The sequence below is a fragment of the Mus caroli genome, chromosome 10, assembly GCF_900094665.2.
Source record: "Mus caroli chromosome 10, CAROLI_EIJ_v1.1, whole genome shotgun sequence".
Taxonomy (NCBI): domain Eukaryota; kingdom Metazoa; phylum Chordata; class Mammalia; order Rodentia; family Muridae; genus Mus; species Mus caroli.
In genome coordinates, this window is record NC_034579.1 from 100,116,621 (window position 1) to 100,138,815 (window position 22,195).

The 22,195-nt window shown below is 37.9% G+C and overlaps 1 protein-coding gene across 1 annotated transcript in view; it reads right to left on the reverse strand.

The window, feature by feature from the left end:
* Acss3 (acyl-CoA synthetase short chain family member 3) overlaps positions 1 to 22,195 on the reverse strand; it is a 182,267-nt gene that overhangs the window by 146,847 nt on the left and 13,225 nt on the right. The window lies entirely within an intron of this gene.

Below are 22,195 nucleotides of genomic sequence, written 5' to 3' on the forward strand. Positions count from 1 at the left end.
GTGGCATTGTTAAAGGAAATGTACCCCTGTGGGGTGGATTTTGAATTCTCTATGCTCAAACTCTTCCCAGTATGGAAAGAGAGACCTTCCTCCTGGTTGTCTACAGAATATAGTCTCCTCCTCATGGCTGCCTTTGGATCAAGTAGTAGAAATCTAGGCTCTTCCAGCAACTAAACTGCCTGCATACAGCCAAGCTTTTCACCATGATGATAATGGTCTAAACCTCTGAAATTGTAATCTACCCCCAATTAAATGTTTTTATCTCTAGAACTTGCCTTGGTTGTGGTATCTCTTCACAGCCATGAAACCCTAACTAAGACAGCAAGCAAGAAAAAACAAGCTAATAAACAGAATTTTTCCATGTCTCTGCTGCAGCTCTTGCTGGTAAGTTCCTGCCTTGAGTCTTTTCATGATGAACAATCACCTGCCCCAAATAAACCACTTTCACAGGCCACACTGGCCAGTGAGTCAGGTAGATGCTCTTCAGATGTTCATTAACCCTTGTCAGCTCAGAACCCAGTCTCTGAGACTCAACCCCATCTCTGTAGCAGACTATAAACTGTGACCTCCTTGCTCTCTCTGTTCTCCATCCCAGGAGATTAAGCAGATCCTGGTGTCATATCCTGATTCCTTCCCTCCTGGGGACCACTTCAGACACCCTCTTCTAGCCCATGTCCATCCCTAAGTGGAAGCTTCCATTAGCAAGAATCAGTCTAACCAAGCCTCTGAGGCCCAGCCCATGGTTACACCTACCAGGGCCTCAGAAACATTCTCTACCAGGCAATACACAGCCAACACAGTACCCTAGGAACCAGAGAGAGCAGCAGCAAGCCAGGGGTGGGTTACTAATCGAACAAGAACAAGTCCAGATAGCACTAGCTAGTTTTCAACAAATATAAACCCAGATTCTAGAAGGCAGCATAAGAATATGATGGTTTGGACGAAATGGTTCCACTAAAGCTCAAAGTAGGCCCTGGGAAATACAACTTAGATGAAGCACCAGACAACGACTTCATAAGAGCCTTTTGAATACTACAGAGGCCCTTAAAGAGGAAATGAGTAAACCCCTTAAAGAAACCTAGGAAAACACAGAAAAACACCAGAATGAAATGAAGAAAACAGTTTAAGATTTTCAAGCAGAAACAGTCAATAAAGAAAAATAAAACTGGAAGGGAGAGCTGGAAATGAAGATAAGTTAGGAATTCCAGCAGAAAATTCAGAGGATGGCCTCATCAACAGAATACAAAAAAAAAGGAAGAGAGAATCTCAGATATTAAAGATGATGTAGAGGAAATAGATACCTCAGTCAAGAAAAAGTTTAAATTAATAAAAAAAAAAAAAACAGGCAAAAACCACCCAGGAAATCTGGGATGCTATAAAAAGACCAAATCTGTGAATAACAGGAAAACATTTTCAACAAAATCATATAAGAAAATTTCCCCAATCTATATGGGGGGGGGGCTGCCTATCAAGGTACAGGAGAAAAACAAAAACAAAAAACAGAACACCAAGTATACTGGACCAGAAATGAAACTCCCTTAGGGACATGATAATCATAGCACTGGACATACAGCAAAGAATATTAAACGATGCATGGGAGAAAGACCAAATAACATATTGTGATGGTTTGTATATGCTTGGGCCAGGGAGTGGGACTATTAGGAGGTGTGGCTTTGTTGGAGTAGGTTGTCACTGTTGGCCTGGGCTTTTTTTTTTTAATTAATCTTTTTTATTAGGTATTTTCCTCATTTACATTTCCAATGCTATCCAAAAAGTCCCCAATACACTCCCCCCCACACTCCCCTACCCACCCACTCCCACACCTTGGCCCTGGCATTCCCCTGTACTGGGGCATATAAAGTATGCAAGTCCTATGGGCCTCTCTTTCCAGTGATGACATACTAGGCCATCTTTTGATACATATGCAGCTAGAGTCAAGAGCTCTGGGGTACTGGTTAGTTCATAATGTTGTTCTACCTATAGGGTTGCAGTTCCCTTTAGCTCCTTGGGTATTTCCTCTAGCTCCTCCATTGGGGGCCCTGTGATCCATTCAATAGCTGACTGTGATCATCCACTTCTGTGTTTGCTAGGCCCCGGCATTGTCTCGCAAGACCTATGCACAGCTGCCTGAAGGTCAGTCTTCTGCTAGCAGCCTTCAGATGAAGACGTAGAACTCTCATCTCCTCCTGTACTTTACCTTCCTGGATTCTGCCATTGTCGTGCCTTGGTGATAATGGGTTGAACCTGTAAACCAGCCACAATTAAATGTTATCCTTATAAGATTTGCCTTGGTCAGGGTGCCTACTTATAGCAATAAAACCCTAATAAAGACACATAGAAAGGCAGACCTGTTAGAGTAACACCTGACCACACAATAAAGAGTATAAAAGCCAGAGGTCCTAAAAAAGATATGCTACAGACTCTTCAAAGGCCACAGATGTCAGCTCAGACTATTATATACTTTGTATTGCAATAGGAAGAGAAAGGCATTCCACAGTAAATCAAATTTAAGCAGTATTCAGCCCTACAAAGGGCACAAGAAGAAAAACATCAACATGAAGAGGTTAACCACAACCACAAGCATAAGAAATAAAGAATATCAGACTAGGGGGCTGGAGGGATGTCTCAGTGGTTAAAAGAACTGAAAACGCTTCCATAGCACCCAGGTTCAATTCCCAGCCCCGACATGGCAGCTCACAACCATCTATAATTCCATGAATCTAATACCATCACACAGACAAACATACATACAAAACACAATAAAATAAAAATAAATAATTTGGAAAAAAACATCAGACCAGCAAATCAGAAGGAGAAACAAGAAATGGAAAAAATAAAGACAAAAATGACAGCCACAAAATAACAGAATCAACAAACACTGCTTATTGATAACTCTTCAATGTCGAAGCTCTCAACACCACAATAAAAGGGTACAAGCTAACAGGACGTGCATGAAAAGAGGATCTATCCTTCTGCTACATTCAAGAACTACACCCTAACAGCATAAACATCACCTCAGGGTAAAAGGATAGAGAAGATTTTTCAAGAAAGTAAACCTAAGACGTAAGCCAGAGTAGACACTTTAATATCTGACAAAATAGACTTCAAACCAAATGAATCAGAGGAGATAGGAAAGGTTGCTACCTATGTACTCACCAAAAGAAATATCCTCCAAGGACCTTGCAATTCCTACAAATCTATACACCAAACATAAGGGCACCCAGGTTCATAAAAGTAACACTACTCCAGCTTAAATTGCATATTGACTCACACACTGACAGTCAGAGACTTCAATATTCTACTCTCACCAATAGACAGGTCATCCAGACAAAATCTTAACAGAGATATGCTGGAGTTAACGTCACAAGCCAACAAGACCAAACAGATATTTATAGAACATTTCACCCCCAAACAAAACAATATACCTTCTTCTCTGCACACTGTGGAACTTTCTCCAAACTCAACCACATACTCAGACACAAAGCATCTCTCAACAGATACAAGGAGACTGAAATAACATCCTGCATCCTATCTGACCTCCATGGATTAAAACTGGATATCAACAACACAAACAAAGACGACTAACTCAAGGAAACTGAACAACTCACTACTCAATGAAAAAAATGGATCAAGGCAGAAATTAAAGACCTCCTAAAATGGAATCAAAATGAATGGACAGCCTACCCAAACTTATAAAACACACAAAATGGTTGTAAGTCTGCTCCAGAAGGGATCCTTAGCTGAAAGGAGGAGTGGACACATGCCCTGGTCCTTAACCAAGGAGCTGTGTCCAAACTGATAACCAATTGCAAATGAAAGTTTAGTTTCCTCTAATGGACTGTCACAGGGGAAACAAAGTACTGTTAATGGTGGACTATTAGTAGATGCCATCACGGAGTGTCATCCCTCTAGTTTTGTGCTTCACCTAACACCATGTCAGAAGATACATAACAGGAGCTTCTTCAGTGGACTTGTGAGCCAAATGTGGATTCAGCAATCAAATTCTGGAAATACTGAACATGACTGGTGCTGTGTATGAAGAGTCTGATATATTCAAGGTGGAAGATAGAAGCAGGCATGAAAGAGTATTCTCAAGCTATCCAACCCAGCCTCAGTAGGAGGTGAAGTGACACTTGAAATAATTAAATATCTTCCCTTAAGTTTTGGAGTAAAATTATATAATTTAGATGATTGTAAATAACTGATTAGTTTCTCCTGATTCTTTTTTCCTTTAACTGACTTTACACAATCAAATAATACTGATTTAAGCATGGGTATTTTCTTCAATTCAGTCAGGAAACACTTCCATGTCTATACTTTATGCTAATACAAACCAGTCATAAGCATTTCCAAAGCTCTCATCTGGATTTCTACAAAAGCACTTGGTGCATCATGTTAACGAGTGATATACCACCCATAGGGTTTTTGTTGTTATACTGTAAACTACCTGAGAGCTGAGACCATGTCATCATACTGATCCAACAATCTCCTGTGTGCTTTCCATACATTATCCACTCTGCCAGTAGCTGACAAATGAGTGCAATAAAATGTTAGTAGCGCTTCAAGGAAAATGGCATGAAGGACCCAGGTACATTTACTCTCCCCTTTAAAAAAAAAAAAACAAGAGAAGAGTTACCTAGAAAAACCAAGTGTAATTAGTTAGGAATGGCAGAAAGCCATATTTGAAATCAAAATATTTAGACATCTTGACTGGTGTCGATGTCATGACGTTATGCTTATTCATCACTTACAAATAACGCTGTTTCCTGTTCTCCAGCTCCCTAATGAACTTACTTCCCACTTCCATTCAGCTCTGCTATATTCAGCAGTGTGGGTTTTTTTTTAATTTCTTTTTTCTATTTTTACATTTCACAATCCTATTAATTTTTTCTCTTTAATTAATTTTTTGTAGGCTTCTAACTCCTCCAGATGTGTTGATAATTATGTGAGCCATTTTTAATGGTGGCTGCTTTCAAGTCCTTGTAAGATGACTCTAATATTGGTGCCATCTAAATCTCATATCTATTTGATCGTCCTTGTCATACATGCTGACATGTTCCTGGTCTTCAGTATAACCGGTTGCATGTTTTGATTTTACCTTGATCATGGATGTGGTGTTACCTCTCTCTGTAGCTAATTTAAATATAAAATTATAATCTCCTTTTTACTTCTGGCACAGTGTCGTTGAAGAGGGTGACACTTCTTCCCCAACCTATGTCTAAGTTCTGCTTATTATCAGGATTCCTTAATACCCCTGGGAAATGAGCTGGAGTGAAATTTCAATTTTCAACTCCATTCTCATTCTCCATCCCCATGAGAAGGTGAGCTTTCTTCTATATGGCTCTTCATTATGTGACCTCCTTAATCAGAATAAACTAGCTCACAAACTTACCAGACTTCAGTAGAAAAGAAAGGACTATTGGGCTGATTTCTTACAGCCTGGCCAAAAAAACCCAAAAAAACAAAAAAACAAAAAAACAAAAAACACCATTCTATTCTGTTTTTCCTGGTGAGTACTCTGTTAGAACCAATATTTTCTGTACTGTTGGAAAAGATTAGGATACTTATCACTTAGTGTTTTCTGTCCAGGTAGGCTTTCTATTTTCTGCTTTTTTTCTCCCAAGAGAGAACTGTTGATTGTAGTTCATGTTTCAATGTATATTCTGTAGTCCTTCTGGGTTGTCAGCTTCTCCAGCAAACAGATTGTGCCAAAGAAAACATAGAGAACTCATTCCTACCCCACTTCTAATGTCCTGAATTATTAGCTGATTGTGCTCATTTGTCAGAAGTCTTCCTAATTGGACTTTAATTATAAAGTTCCAGGCTTCTCATTGTATTTAACATAGAGAAGAAAGTGAATTGTGTTTTCCACCTAAAATCAAAACCAGAAGCCCCTAGTTTTTATTTAATCTGTATTCATAGGCCAAATCTTCACATGTGTAGACCCATTAAAACAACAACAAAAGGCCAGTGAGATAGCTCAGAGAGTAAAAACCCAATAACCTTTAAACCTCACCACACATGGACAAAGCAGTCGTATATCTGTAACCATAGCACTCCTAAGTGGAAGTTAAAAGGGGAGACTGTAAGACTCTCAAGAAGCTTGTGGGCCAGCAACCTTGGAATAAGCAGAAATAAATCAGACTCTGTCTCATAAATCAAGTAGAGAGACTAGAGATGTAGCTTCATTTGTACAGTGTTTGGCTAACATACACACGGCTGTTGGTTCAATCCCCAATGTGGCAAGGTGATATTCTCGTGTCAATCCAGGACCCTGGTGGTACAAACAGCACTATTAGAAGATGAAGTTCATCTTTGGTTGCATATTGAGTTCAATTCATCAGGCCTACATAAGATGCTGTCTTATAAACGTAAATAAGGTAAAAAAAAAAAAAGAGAACAATCTCCTAAAAGTTATTATCTGACTTCTAACACGTGCTCTCACATGTACAAACTTACACACACACACACACACACACACACACACACACACACACACACACACACACTGAATTTGGCTTTTTACCTATTGTTTCTAAATTTTGAATAGCTTAATATTCACATGCTATAACTGTATACTTTCCTCTTTTGAGACTCTGTTTAAAGCAATTTAGGAAAAACATAATGTCCTCTGGAGAACTTAGGAAAATAATCCAGAAGGAAAAGGGCTTGCAAGCAATGTTCAGCTGAACTGCGCTGCAGGAGTAAGCAGGGCTGCGTGGCTCTTAGGAGCAGCACAAATTGACCAGAGAGATGGATGCACTGTTCATGACTGAATCAAGTGAACTGTGAGGGGCTTCTCAGCTCAAAGATCCTGATTATTCTGCTATGGCAAGATGTTTATTTCTCTTTAAATCATATCACTTCAGTAAAGGTCAATTGAAAAGCTACATGCTGCCTTGCCTCTGCTAGTTCTAAATTCAAGGGTAGCTTTGAAAGGAGAGTCTTTCCCATTTATAAAAATAACTAATACTCCAAAAATTACACTTCACAGAATTTTGTTTCTCTTTCAAAGTGTAAATATGGCTCACTCTAAAGATAATGTGTTACTTTGACACTGTATTTAGCATTGTACAGTGAGCTTTCCCAAAGACCTGACTTATTTTTTTAATATAAAATGTGTTGAATGATGGCAAAATATTCTATTCAATCACTGGTCAATGTTAAAGCTAAAACTCTAGCTGGAAATTAGCTTTCACATTTTTTCAATTGTTTTTATTAATCATTTTATTTGTTTACATTTCAGATATCCCCTTTCCCTGTCTCCCCTCCATGAAGCCCCCACCCCACCCCCCTTCCCTTGGCCTCTAAAAGGGTGCTACTTCACCCATCCACTCCCACCTCACCCCTCTATCATCCCCCTTCTCTGGGACATCAAGCCTCCATAGGACCAAGAGCCTCTTCTTCTATTAATGCCATGTTGTTCTTCCCCTGTGTTCCAAGATATTTTGTTATGTAAATTTTCATTTATTATTTAAGTATTTTAAAAAATAATATAATTCTTGCCCTAAAAATACTATCATTTATATGAATGGGAAATAGATAGCATTTAAGTTGTAGCATTAATTATCCTGCTACAGAAAGATGAGTTGAACAAATATAAACTCTGTCCCTCAATTCCATGACACTATCCTATTTTATCAGAAAGAAACATGGTATAGCTTCAACCTGTAGCCTATAGAATTCTAGTCAGTAAGCCTTGCCCATTCCCATTCACTCATTAAAGGGCCAGGTACCTACCATACTGAGTATCAGAGACAGGTTTTCTCAGCCACCCTAGCTATTTATCAAGTACTCAACACGATAATCACAAATAATGTGACAGAGAAGTGACACTAAATTTTCATCTACTTTTTATGAAACTGAATCTATAGAATCACAGTTATAGAAAATTTCAAGAAAGTGGCAACTGCCTGTATCAGAAGAAAGATCATGTTGGGAATCAGTCACCAAAGAAAATGACAGACAAGTATTGAAGAACTTGGGAGATGACTCTAGATAGAGGATGGACCATCTTGCCCCACAGCCATGGATGGGTTGGTACAGGATGGAAAATGGAGTGGAAACTGAGGCTCTGAAAATTAGGATGCTTAAAAACTGGGCTGAATTAGGGGATTTCACTTCAGGGTGTACAAGTTTACTACCTGGTTTCCATATTAAATGGAAAGTTTAATACTTAGGAGAGAGGAACTGAAAATTAATGGGATGGATGTTTTTCAGTGGCCAAGGTAAGTGAGATGAGAGTGTAAACAGGGCAAAGACAGGTTCTGCTTGGGAAGGTCAAGTGCTTTAGTGCCAAGCAAAGGGGTTCCTTTGAAGCTGGAGTCCTCATCCTGAGGGAGGCAGGAATGACAAGTGTCAGCCTCTTCTCCAAAGCCAGAGCCCTGTGTTCATAAACAGAAAACCAAGAAAGGGGTTTCAGCACAGAAAAAAATCTTCTCAGAAATGAATTTGAGGGAGAAGTCCTGGAGATTACAGTGAATGTAAGACTTGTGAAATAAATGAGGAAATGGGATCTGGAATGATATATTGACTGGCAGAGAGAGTCATAATAAGAAATAAAAGCATGGGTGGGAAGGAGGTGAATCAAAAGGAATTACAAGCATATGGAAGAGAGAGAAAGAGAGAGAGAGAGAGAGAGAGAGAGAGAGAGAGAGAGAGAGAGAGAGAGAGAGAGAGAGAATTTATGCCATCAAAGAGAAAGAGAATTTATGATCTGCAAATGTCAGTTTTGAATTCCCTTTTCAGATCAGGAACAAGGATAAGAAAAAATAGTTTTGAAGTAGAGGGCATACAAACATTTTATTCATACTATTATTGTATTTTAAAATTTATGTGCATATTAAAGTATTAATGTACATAATATCCCTCAAGATAGACAATGGTCTCCCCATTTTGCAGAGAGGAAGTAGTCTCAGAAATGTCAATTTTTCTAGAATAGAAAACATGGATGTTTTCTGGCTTGAAGGCAAATGCTATGAATGCATTTCCAGTTTCAAGTCTCTGGGTACTTATTTAACCTTCACATTCTGCTAGATTACTAGCTTCCTACAACCAGAGGCCAGTGGTAACCCATTCATAGCAAAGGGCAAATGCCCCATACATATTTTTAAATAAATCCCTACAAGGGCGAATGAGCATCAATCAACAGTACTCTTCTGACACATGAACACAAATAAGGAAAGAGACTCGTGAGTTAAAGCTTTCTGTTCAACAGAAACAATGGCTAGCTCAAAAGACTACTATTACCCATGAACAGAGGGCGCATTAAGCACGTTTGAGAAAGCATCATGTTGCTCTATTCACACAGTGACATCCTATCTAAATGACAGGCACTTGGCTTTGGGCAGTAGCAACTGGCTGTTCCAGGAAACCCTCCAAATTGGGTAATTGCTTACTTGCAGCAGAGTAATAACCTTATGTTAATGTAACCACGAGGGATATTGAGTGTGTGTGTGTGTGTGTGTGTGTGTGTGTGTGTGTGTGTAATTGTTTGGAAAGAGCTTCTCTTTGAAGGACAATGAGTTTGACAAAGAAACTCGGTGCAAATAGAAAGATGTTCTTTATTCCTCCCTATTCTTTTCCATGAGTATCTGTCCTCAGAACCTATCACATAAGTTCTGAGAAAGGACCAGACCTCTTCGGCATGAAAGGACATCGCACCCATCCGCAGCCCAGCCAGATCATCTCAGATGCAAGGTGAATGATTTGGCAATGGCAAGAAATGCATCCCAAAGTAAAAGAAAAGAAAGAAAGGCTTTCCGGAAATCAATACCTGAGATCTGAACCACATCCACTGTTGGTAAGGAGAAAAGGCATGAATGGATTCTCAGGTTGTGAGTCATACTTGACAGAAAAGAAGGTGAGGACACAAATTTATCATGGTTCATTTGCATTCTACTAGTAAATGTAGGAACAATGGAGAATTCAAGTGAAAAGAAAGAAGATTTGGCTCAATGTGGAAGAAAGATGTTACAGCTAACTTAATGTTAAGGGTCAGAAGTAAATAGTAAGACCAAATACAATTAAAATTTAAATTCTGTGTTTATTAAAATGAACCATAAGCCAAATTGACATAGTAAAGTAGTTCCTTAAAAGTGAGCAAATTTCTTCCTTCAACCACTCTCCCCATGGTAATATGTACGATATGTTAGGAACAGGCTCCTCCCTGTACTGACTCAGAAAATAAAATGTCATGAGGTCACAGAGAAGTAGATTGCAAAGTTGAACAAGTTATTTTTTAAGAGAGGACCTATAACTCATGATGCCACAGAGATTCCAAGCTGGCACCCTGCAAGAAGTTGCAAAATAATCCCGTGTGATAAAAAGCTGGCTAATAGCAAGATGTGTTAATCAGTACTGATGTGTGTTTGTAGGAAGAGGAAGAAGATGCCTTCCAGAATTTAATCCCAGTGATGTGAGAATCATGAATCAATGAAGGAAGGAGAGAACAGGGAAATGGAAGATGAGAAAAGCAATCATGGCAGCATCAGGAAGGAGTCTAACTCATTTACTTGTTGTTATAATATTCTTAATTACTGGAAGTGAAAATCAGGGCAGATATATAGAGATGAAAATGAATGTGCTACCACGTAATGTGCAGTCTCCTAGAATCGCTTGCTGTATGAGGTTATAACTCATGAGAATTATGGGAGTAGAGCTGTTAGGGTCAGTGAGAGCCCTGGAAATTACAGCCAATATAGCTGAGAAGTAATGGAGATGAGTGGAAACAAGAGGCTTACTCAATATTTCCACAGTTAGAAAAGAAACAGAGGGGTGTCCAGGAGCTACTTTGCACAAATCCGTGATGTTGGGTATGATATAAGTTTGCATTTTAAGTACAGAGTAGTCTTTTTCATGGCTGATCCATCATTGATTCAGTTCTAATCTATTATAAATTTGATCTCACAGATGCTCAAAATAATATGAAATTTATTTTGGAGAAAAGACTTCCATGCTAACTATATCCAGTTTTCATATTTGACCTTCTCCTGGGATAAGATTCATAAAGAGAAATTCTAATTTGAGGCATGCATTGTTCCTAGAGTATGGTATTCAAAGGGAGGCCACAAATATATAAATATCACCATTCTGTCCAGGATAATGATGGGAACTCTGTAATATTGTGATGAAGCTATCTTCTACACCCAGGGCTACCAGAGGCAACCTCTATTTGTTAACTCATCCTGCTCACTATTTAGAGAAGTCCAGAGAGACACTTCGTGCAAGCTGTTATTAAAGAGGAAGATTGTGATCCATCAATTACAAATACCTATGGACATTTTTTCCTTTGAGCCCTATATATAATTTTCTGGGATTGTTCCTGAAAATGACCATAGAACTTGAAAGGATACTCAAGGAGCTTTGCTGCCATATTGTTTCATTATCTACAGTATAAAGATTCAGATAAACGTAGCAGAATGCTTAGATTTCCAACGCCAACATTAGGTATTCTTTCAGGGTTTCTTGCTTTTGTAAAGGCTAAATACTCTGTAAAAGACTGTGAGACCTTATCTTGAATATTAATTTTTGGAGAACAATTTAGTAAGAATTCACAACTTACAAGTACCTTTGAGTCAGTTATCATCTAAGAATTTATCACAATGAAGTAAAGAAAAAGAGAGGGAGAACAGAGTTAACCTATCCCACATAGAAGAGCAATAAGGGAACTGGAGGAGATAAAGAGAAACTAAACAGGAAATGAAGAATTGCATCAGGAAATGTCTACAGCCAAAACACACTTTTAGCAAAGAAGGAGGATACAACATTAACACACAAAAATCAGTAGACTTCCTATATATATAGAAAACAAATATACTGAGACAGAAATCAGAAAAATAAACAGTAACTTTCGCAATTGCCTCAAAAACAAAGTCCCCGAATAATTCTAACCAAGCAAATCAAAAAGTTTTATAATGAAAAATGAAGGCATTGAAAAAATGGAGATTCAATGCAATCTCCATTAATATTCTTACACAAGTCTTCACAGAAATTTAAAAAAGAATTCTTCATCTTCACATGGAAACAGACACACACACATATTCACATATACATACATACACACACCACCACCACCACCACCACCACCACTACCACCACAACCACCATCAATACCAGGGTAACTAAAACCATCTGTCTTAGTTAGGATTTTTGGTGGTGGTGGTGGTGGTGGTGGTGGTGGTGGCTTTTGTTTGATTGTTTGTTTGTTTGATTGATTGATTTGTTTTTTGAGACAGGGTTTCTCTGTGTAGCCCTGGCTGTCCCGGAGTTCACTGGAACTCATAAATCTGCTTGCCTCTGCCTCCCAAATGCTGGGATTATAGATATGTGCCACCACTGCCCGGCCCTTAGTTAGGGTTCTTACTGCTTCGACCAAAAAACACTGTGACCAAAAACCAAGTTGGGGAGGATACCATTTATTTAGCTTAAACTTCCACATTGCTGTTCATCACTGATGGAACTCAGGATAGTAACCTGGAGGCCAGAGGTGATGTGGAGGGCATGAAGTGAAGGAGTGCTGCTTACTAGCTTGCTCCTCGTTGCTTGCTTGACCTGCCTTCTTATAAAACCCAGGACCATTAACCCAGGGATGGCACTAACCACAATAGGCCAGACCTTTCCCCACTGATCACTAATTGAGAAAATGCCTTGCAACTGGATCTTATGAAGGAATTTCTTCAACTGAGGTACCTTTCTTACTGATGACTCTAGCTCGTAACAAGTTGACACACAAAACCAGCCAGTATGCCATCCTTAATAGAAGAACTGCTAGAGGCTTCACCATTGCTGAAGTCAAATTACATGTAGCTATAGTAATATAAACAGTATGGTATTTGCATTTTTTAAAAAAGCACATTTATTAATGGAATCAAATTGAAGACCAAGAAAATGTTTCCACATTGCCACATACAACTGATTTTTCAAAGTAGGTGAAAATATACACTGGAGAAAAGACAGCATCTTCAACAAATGGTGTTGGTAAAACTGGATGACTGTATGTAGAAAAATGAAAGTAAATCTATGCCTACCACTGTGTAAGAAACTCAATTCCAAATGGAACAAGGACCTGAAAATAAGATTTGATACTATTAATCTGATAGAAGAAATGGAGAGATAGCCTTGAACTCACTGGCACAGGAAAAGACTTTATGAACATAACAGCAATAGCCGAGTCACTAAGATTAACAATTAATAAATGGGGCCTCATGAAACTGAAAAAGGTCATATCCAGATGGGTTGCAGGCTACAGAATGGGAAAAGGTCTTTACCAGTAGTACATCTAATAGGAATTGGTATCTAAACACCAAGAAAACAAACAACAGATTTCAAAAAGGGGTAGAGAACTAAGCCAAAAGTTCTAAAAAACAAACAAACAAACAAACAAACAAAAAAACACATGACATGAAACACAAATCATTTAGAAATAGGTAAAGAAATGTTCACCATCATGAACCATGGGGGAAATGAAAACTAGAACTACTTGAAAATCTAATCTTGTCCCATTCAAAACAGCCATGATCAATAAAACAAATGACAACCCATGTAAAAGAGAATGCAGGAAATGCAAAAATGTATTCCTTACTGACAGAAGGGCGAACTGGTATGGTATGGTCATTATGGAAGTCAATATGGAGGTTTAACAGGAATCTGGGAGTTGAATTACCTCAAGATCCCACTATACCACTCTTGGACATAGTCACAACTGATTCTCCATCCTACTATGAAGATCCTTGCACATTCTCACTTATTGCTGCATTATCAATAATGGCCTGAAATTAGAAGCAACCTAGATGTTCATAAACAGATAAATCAATAATGAAATTGTACATTCACATAACTGTAAAGGAAAATAGAACTTTCAGCTAAATGGATAGAACTAGGAAAAAGAACTCATTCTGAGTGAGGTGACCCAGAGCCCTTTCAAAGGAAATATCACATGTTTTCTCTTACATGTGAATGCTAGCTTTTAAGGTTTTGATAGTATGCTACAATGTGAATAACTCCAGAATTTAGTTAACTAGTAAAGTATAAGGGGGTAAAAGAGGATTTCGGAAGGAAAGAAAGATAAAATAGTGTTGTGGAGAGATAAAGAAAAACTAGAATAGGAGCTGGTCTGAATGCGGGTGGGCGGGTAAAGGAGAGAATGTGGAGGGAGGGGCAATAAACTAAAGGCGATTTGAAAAGCCCTGTGGTAAATTCCTACTTGAGAAGCTTCCTTAAAATAGAAACATATATGTTAGGAATTCAAATAAAGTCACCACATGAAAAAGGAGATAATGTCCCAACTAGCCATCTTAAACCACAGAGTAAAACCTTCACTGTCAGAAGGGGGTTACAACTTGTTGGGCCATTGGCCAATGGAACCCCTATATGTCACAGGTTACTGAGAAAGTTATTGATCTCTCTCAACAATCTGAGACTATAGGCCTATTGTGGAAGACAACACTCACCAAGCCATAAAACACAGAGAAATCGAACTGATTCCTAAATAGAAGTTTCACTGCTAGTGATCAGCATTTGTGCCCCTAGAAGGCATTCTGCACACTACCAGAAGGGGAAAGATAATCAATATTCTTAACTATAAACCCTATTTGTACTCGCATTTATAACAGTAACTTGCATACCAGACATACTGTTGCAATAGTTGCACAAAGGTTATAGGATGACCAAATTGTTTTGGGGGGCTGGAGGAGTTTGTTTGTTTGTTTGTTTACTTTGTTGTTGTTTACATTGGAGGTCACAGCCACTGCATGGGATGAAACCCACCTTTGACACTGCTCAAGAACCTGTGATTAGATAATTCTTGGCTTGGGGGAGAACATAATACTGTTATTCTGCCAAAAGAACATAGCAACAACAGCAATAAAGACTACTGCAAAAATGGCATATTGCTATGCCCATAGTGCTGTACTCGGCTCATATCAGAGGAAGTTAGTTTTGCACTGGAAGGGAATTAACACAGAGACCCATATATTGACAAGGTGCAGAAAGTGACTTTGCAGCATTCAGTCCTAAATGGGGTATCTTCATCAAACCCTTGCCTGGATGGAACTAGAAAATATCATCCTGCATGAGGTAGCACAATCACAAAAGAACACACATGGTAAGCACTCACTGATACATGTGGAGCAGAGACTGAAGGAAAGGCCATCCTGAGACTGCCTTATCTGTAGATTCATCCAATATTGCCTCCAAACGCAAACACTATTGTGGATGCTTCCTGATAGGAGCTTGCTATACCTGTTTTCCTGAGAGGCTCTGCCAGAGCCTGACAAATACAGAGGTGGATGCTCACAGCCAACCATTGGACTGAGCCCAGGGTCCCCAATGGGTTTGCAACAAGGAAACCTTCCCATAGGAAGAACACAATACCAACCAACCAACACCCCCCCCAGAGCTCCCAGGGACTAAACCACCAACCAAAGAGTATACATAGAGGGACCCATGGCTCCAGCCACATATGTAACAGAGGATGGCCTTGTAGGGCATCAATGGAAGAAGAGGCCCTTGGTCCTGTGAAGGCTCAATGCCCCAGTGTAGGAGAATGTGAGGGCAAGGAGGCAGGTTGGTAGGTGGGGGAACACCCTCATAGAAGCAGAGGGAAGGGAGTTGGGATAGGGGTTCTCTGGGGAGGAAACCAGGAAAGGGGACAACATTTGAAATGTCAATAAAAAAATTCAAGAAAAAAAGAAAAATTAACTAGAAGAGGAAAGAATAGATGTCAGATAATGAGAACTATATAATTATAATAATTCTGGAGAACCAATCATACATAAAACCTACATTTTTTTATTAATTAAATTTTTTTACTCCATGTTTTATCCACCCCCCCATCTCATCCACCTTCCTACTATTCCGCATCCCATACCTCCTCCATTCCCCTCTGTCTCCACTGAGATATCCACACCCCCCACCCCACCTGACCTCTAAACTCTCTGGGGCCTCCAGTCTCTTGAGGGTTAGGTGCATAAACTCTGGATGAACACAGACTCGGCAGTCCTCTACTATATTTTGTTGGGGGCCTCATGTCAGTTGGTACATGCTGCCTGATTGATGGTCCAATGTTTGAGAGATCTTGGGGTCCAGATTAATAGAGACTGTTGGTCCTCCTATAGGATTGCCCTTCTCCTCAACTTCTTTTAGTCTTCCCAAATTCAACAACAGGGGTCAGCTGCTTCTGTCCATTGGTTGGGTGCTAATACATGCATCTGATTCTTTCAACTGCTTCTTGGGTCTTTCAGAGGTCAGTCATGATAGATCCCATTGTGTGAGCTCTCCATGGTTTCAGTAATAGTGTCAGGCCTTGAGACCTCCCCTTGAGCTGGATCCCATTTTGGGCCTGTTGCTGGACCTTCTTTTCCCCAGGCTCTTCTCCATTTCCATCCCTGTAATTCTTTCAGACAGGAACAATTATAGGTCATAGTTGCAACTGTAGGATGGCAACCCCATCCCTCACTTGATGCTTTGTCTTCCTGCTAGAGGTGGACTCTATAAGTTCCCTTCCTATACTGCCAGACATTTCATTTAAGGTCCCTCCCTTTGAGTCCTGAGAGTCTCTCACCTCCCAGGTCTCTGGTGCATACTGGAGGGCTCCCCAACCTCTTTGCTTCCTAGGTTGCCTGTTTTCCTTCTTTCTGCTGCCCCTCAGGGCTTAAGTTCTTTTCCCTAACCCAATACCAGATCATGTTCTCCTCTTCCCCTCCACTCCCTCCCAGTCCACTTTCCCTCCCAGGTCCCTCCCTACTCCTCCCTCCCCACTTGTGATAGTTTTCTTCTCTCTCCCAAGTGGGACTGAGGTGTCCTCACTTGGGCCATTCAGCTTGTTGAGCTTTATGAGTTCTGTGGACTGTATCCTGAGTATTCTGGTTTTTTTTTTTTTTTTTTTTTTTTTTTTTTTTGGCTAATATCCACTTAGTGAGTACATATCATGCATGTCCTTTTGGGTCTGAGTTACCTCACTCAGCATGATATTTTCTAATTCTATCCATTTGCCTATATAATTCAGGATGCATTTTTTCTTAATAGCTGAGTAGTATTCCATTGTGTAAATGAACCACATTTTCTGTATTCATTCTTCTGTCATGGGACATCTGGGTTGTTTTCAGCTTCTGGCTATCACAAATAGGGCCACTATGAACATAGTGGAACACTTGCCCCTGTGGCATGGTGGGTCATCTTTAGGGTATATTCCCAAGAATGGTATCTCTGTGTCTTTCATTAGATCTATTTCCAATTTTCTGAGGAACCTCCAGGTTGATTTCCGGAGTGTTTGTACCAATTTGCAATCCCACAAGCAATGGAAGTGTTCCTCTTTCTCCACATCCTCTCCAACATGTGTTGTCACCTGAGGATTTGATCTTAGCCATTCTGATTGGTGCAAGATGGAATATCAGGGTCATTTTGATATGCATTTCTCTGATCAATAAGGACTTTGAACATTTCTTTAGGTGCTTCTCAGCCATTCGAGATTCCTCAGTTGTGAATTCTCAGTTTAGTTCTATACCCCATTTTTTTATTGGGTTGTTCATTTTTTGTTTGTTTGTTTTTGAACTTCTTTAGTTCTTTATATATTTTGGATATTGGCCCTCTATCTGATGTGGGGCTAGTGAAGATTTTTTTCTCAGTACGTAGGTTGCTGATTTGTCTTATTGACATGTCCTTAGCCTAACAGAAACTTTTCAGTTTCATGAGGTCCCATTTATCAATTCTTGACCTTAGGGCATGAGCTACGAGAGTTCTGTATAGAAAATTTCCCCTTGTGCCAATGAGTTCAAGTCTCTTTCCCACTTTCTCTTCTATTAGATTCAGTGTATCTGGTTTTATGTTGAGGTTCTTGATTTACTTAGACTTAAGTTTTGTACAAGGTGACAAATATGGGTCTACATACAGACAATCAGTTGTACCAACACCATTTATTGAAGATGCTTTCTTTTTTCCATTATTTATCTTTGGCTTCTTTGTAAAAGATCAAGTGTCCATAAATGTATGGTTTTATTTCTGTGTCTTTGATTCTATTCCATTGATCAGTGTGTCTGTCTCTGTACCAATATGATGCAGTTTTTATCACTATTGCTCTGTAGTAAAGTCTGAGGTCAGGGATGTTGATTCCCCCAGCTCTTCTTTTGTTGTTAAGAAGTATTTTCACTATTCTGGGTTTTTGGCCTTTCCAGATGAATTTGAGAATTGCTCTTCCCATGTCTTTGAAGAATTATGTTGGGATTTTGATGGGTATTGCATTGAATCTATTGATTGCCTTTGGTAGGACGGCCATTTTTACTATGTTAATTCTGCCAATCCATGAGCATGGGAGATCTCTCCATTTTCTGAGATCTTCTTCGATTTCTTTCTTGAAATACTTGAAGTTATTGTCATACAGGTCTTTCACTTGTTTGGTTAGAGTTACCCCAAGATATTTTATATTGTTTGTGCCTAGTGTGAATGGATTTGTTTCCCTAATTTCTTTCTCAGCCAGTTTATCATCTGTATAAAGGAAGACTACTGATTTATTTGAGTTTACTTTATATCTAGCTACTTTGATGAAGTCGTTTATCAATTGGAGAAGTTCTCTGGAGAATTTTTGGGATCACTTATTTATACTATCATATCATCTGCAAATAGTGATACCTTTATTCCTTCTTTACCAATTTGTATCCCCTTGATCTCTTTTTGTTTTCTTATTGTTCTAGCTAACATTTCAAGTACCACATCTTAAAATAAACATTAAACACACAAGAGAAAATGTGAATTCATGTAAAATTGGGAACATCTTCAGGAAATGTGTAAAAATGAGTAGTTTCACCCCAAAATCTCTTTGGGCTTTAAATGTCTTATGGCTATAGTTACCAAAAGATTACAAGTGAAAGAAGTTGGGTGGTGGTACAATCATCCAATCTCTACAATTTCTGAGATTTCTTGTTAGTCTACAGCTACTTCAAGATAAAATCTTAAAAGGCAAATGAAAAGACTAAATAGAATTATAAGAAACACACGTACATACACACATCATACACATAGTCTATAGATAGAATATAGAATGTAGATACATAAATAGATAGATAGGTAGATAGGTAGATAGATACATAGATACATAGATAGATAGATAGATGATTGATAGATGATAGTTAATAAAGCAATCATATTTTACGTGGAAACAGTGTATTTTCTACCATTTTTATATTTCTTGAGATTGTCGACTTAAATTTTAAAATAATATTAAAGTTATGGTTGAATAAAATGCAAGGATATAAACTTCAGCCATGATTATTTCTGAGTTATGCAATGTCAATATAAATTAAGTCAAATCTAAGCAGTAAAACCTAAGAAATTATGTTTATAAAATTTCTCCTCTTTTAATTAAATCCCATATTTCCATTCAAACTCCACATCTCAATATAAGTACCTTCCACATAGACAGAAACATAACATGCAAAGTTACACAGATAACTGGATCAATTATTGGTTATAATTTAAATTACTAAGACAAATAGAAAAGAATGTATCCTGCCCCGTTTTTCCCTAGTTTCATCCTGAAATCATCAGATAATAATGCCAGACAGGACTCTTTGCTACATCTTTACTAACCTTCCATAGGCCACATTCATAAATGAAACACTTCCCATTAGCAGGGAATACTTTGAAACCTGAATACAGTGCAGCCCACTTAATTCTCCAAGAGATCATTATCCAGCTGGTGTTAATCAAGGGCATTATTTCCCTTTATTCTCTCTTTTTGCTACCTATCTTCTCACCCTCCCACTTCTTACCACCTCCACCTAAAAAATAGAGACTCCCCAGAAGGATAAAATGAAAATGACTTGATTCTTTTATTTCCTGAAGGGCCCATTAGATGGAAAGCAGCCACTGTCTGCCAGAATAGAATCGGTTTATAGTATTCATACTTCAACTGTCAAAGGCAATTCAGACAAGAGCTGGTTATAAAACAAAATGGACTTCATTATGTATAATTTCACAAGTTAATAACTAGATAGTCCCTATCACCTATAATAGTCCTACCTTATTAAATAGCTCATCTGTTTTGCTGCCTTGTTATAAACAAAATACTTTTTCTCTAATATATTAGATTGTTTTCCCAATTTATACTTTATCTGGCCTTTAATCCTGCACCTGGGATACTACCTGGCTTGTAAAGGTGCTTGATAAATATTTGATGAATGACTAACTTACGAAAGGAAAAGGATAAAGGAAGGGGGAAATGAATTAAAGAATTAGTAAACTACAGAGCCAAGAAATATACTTTCATGAATATGTTAAGCCCATAAATATTACACAAATATAAATACAAATTTGTGTATGCATACAGGTACATGTGCATATGACTTATTTTTAAAGTTATGGCATTTATTTATAATAAATTAAAAATAAATAAAGAAGGATTACCCAGGTCAAGTGTGACAAGAAGTGAACCTGGTGCACCTTAGAATCTAACAAGTGTGAGTTTGCAGCCTAGATCTGCTGTCTATAGGCTGAGAACATTAGCCAGTTAAGTAAATATCCTGAACTTTTTTTTTTAACATCATTTGGTATTGAAAAAATAAACAACTATAGGATATATTATTGATTTAGTATTATATGTTTTGAATCCTATGGTATTTTAATACACACTCAAAACAACACACACTTGTTTACAAGTATTCAGAGATTCTCATCCTGTGAATCATGACCCCTTTGGAAGTGAATAATGCTTATATATGGGTTGGCTAAGAACATCAAAAACCACAAATATTTACATTAAGGTTAATAAAAGTAGCAAAATTAGAGTTATGAAGTAGCAATGAAAATAATTTTATGCTGGGTGTCACCACAACATGAGGAACTCTACTAAAGGGTCAGAGCATTAAAAAAGTTGAGAAGCACTAGTTGAAGAGAATTTTATTGAAGAATATTATTATTTCCAGAAAGTATGGCCCTTTGGAATAATTAGGTATTTAATAAGAAAACATAATATTCTCATTAATTTATTTTCATTAATTATAAAATTTAAACTAAGAATTTTATAAACAAAGAAAACTTAGGTAAAGAAAGACTTATCACATTGTACCTAATAACTCTATAATTACAACTTTTAAAATCTAACCTATAATTATAGACTTACTATTAATAACATATTAGACATATTTTAGAGATAATGAAGTGTTTACCATAGACACATGGAGATGTTAAGGTGCAGAATTTTAAAAACTACAAAAACAAATTAAAAACTTGATATCTTTCTAAAATCTAGTCTCTATACATGAAAGTAGTGTTTATTTCTCTAACTATAAGACAATTAACAATATACAGTAATTTCAAAGATATTCTAAAATTTATAAAACTAACATTTTTAATTCTTTTTCTTTTTTAGTGTTTGGTTCTTGAGACAATGCCACACATTCTAATACAGGGTGGTCTTAAATGTGTGAACATCCTCCTGCCTCAACCTCTGTAGTACAAAGATTAAATGTGTGAGCCATTAGACCATTTTAAATCATTTAATACTTTTTCTATAATAAAGTGATCTATTAACTTAATATCAACCTAGCTCTGAACTTTCAAATCTTTTTATTCTATTACACTATAGCAGTAGTTCTCAACCTTCCTAATGCTGCAGCCACTTAATATAATAACCCTCTTGTTGTAGTGGCCTTCATCCACAAAATTATTCTGTTGCTACTTTATACCTGTAATTCTCCTTCTGTTTTGAATCATAATGTAAATATTTGGTATGCATGATAGCTTAAAAGGGAGATGTGACCCACAGGTAGAGAACCATGTTGTTCCAGCCTACTTTCTTACTGCATATTCATTTTTTCTTCTATGTAACACAAACAAGAGAGACTGCCTTAGGTAGTAGGCACATTTGGTCTTGATGAACATAAATACTTGTTGGCTGTAAAAGACCCTCTACCTTAAGATTCAGGTAGGTAAAAAGTGAGCCACTTGACTGAGAACAAAGCTTAAACCCATGAAGAACTTTTATACTTAGATGCCTTTAGAGAGGGTTTATAGGCCATGTGAAAATTACGTGAATGAAAGATTCAAATACTATCAGAGTGTAACTTACATTGGAGCTCAGATGCCTGAAATGATAAAGAAGGTAAATATGCATATAGGCATATTAAAATCTTATCAACTGATGTACCCTGAACAATCTGCAGTGTTGATTTAAATATATGTTTAAATCTCTCTCTCTCTCTCT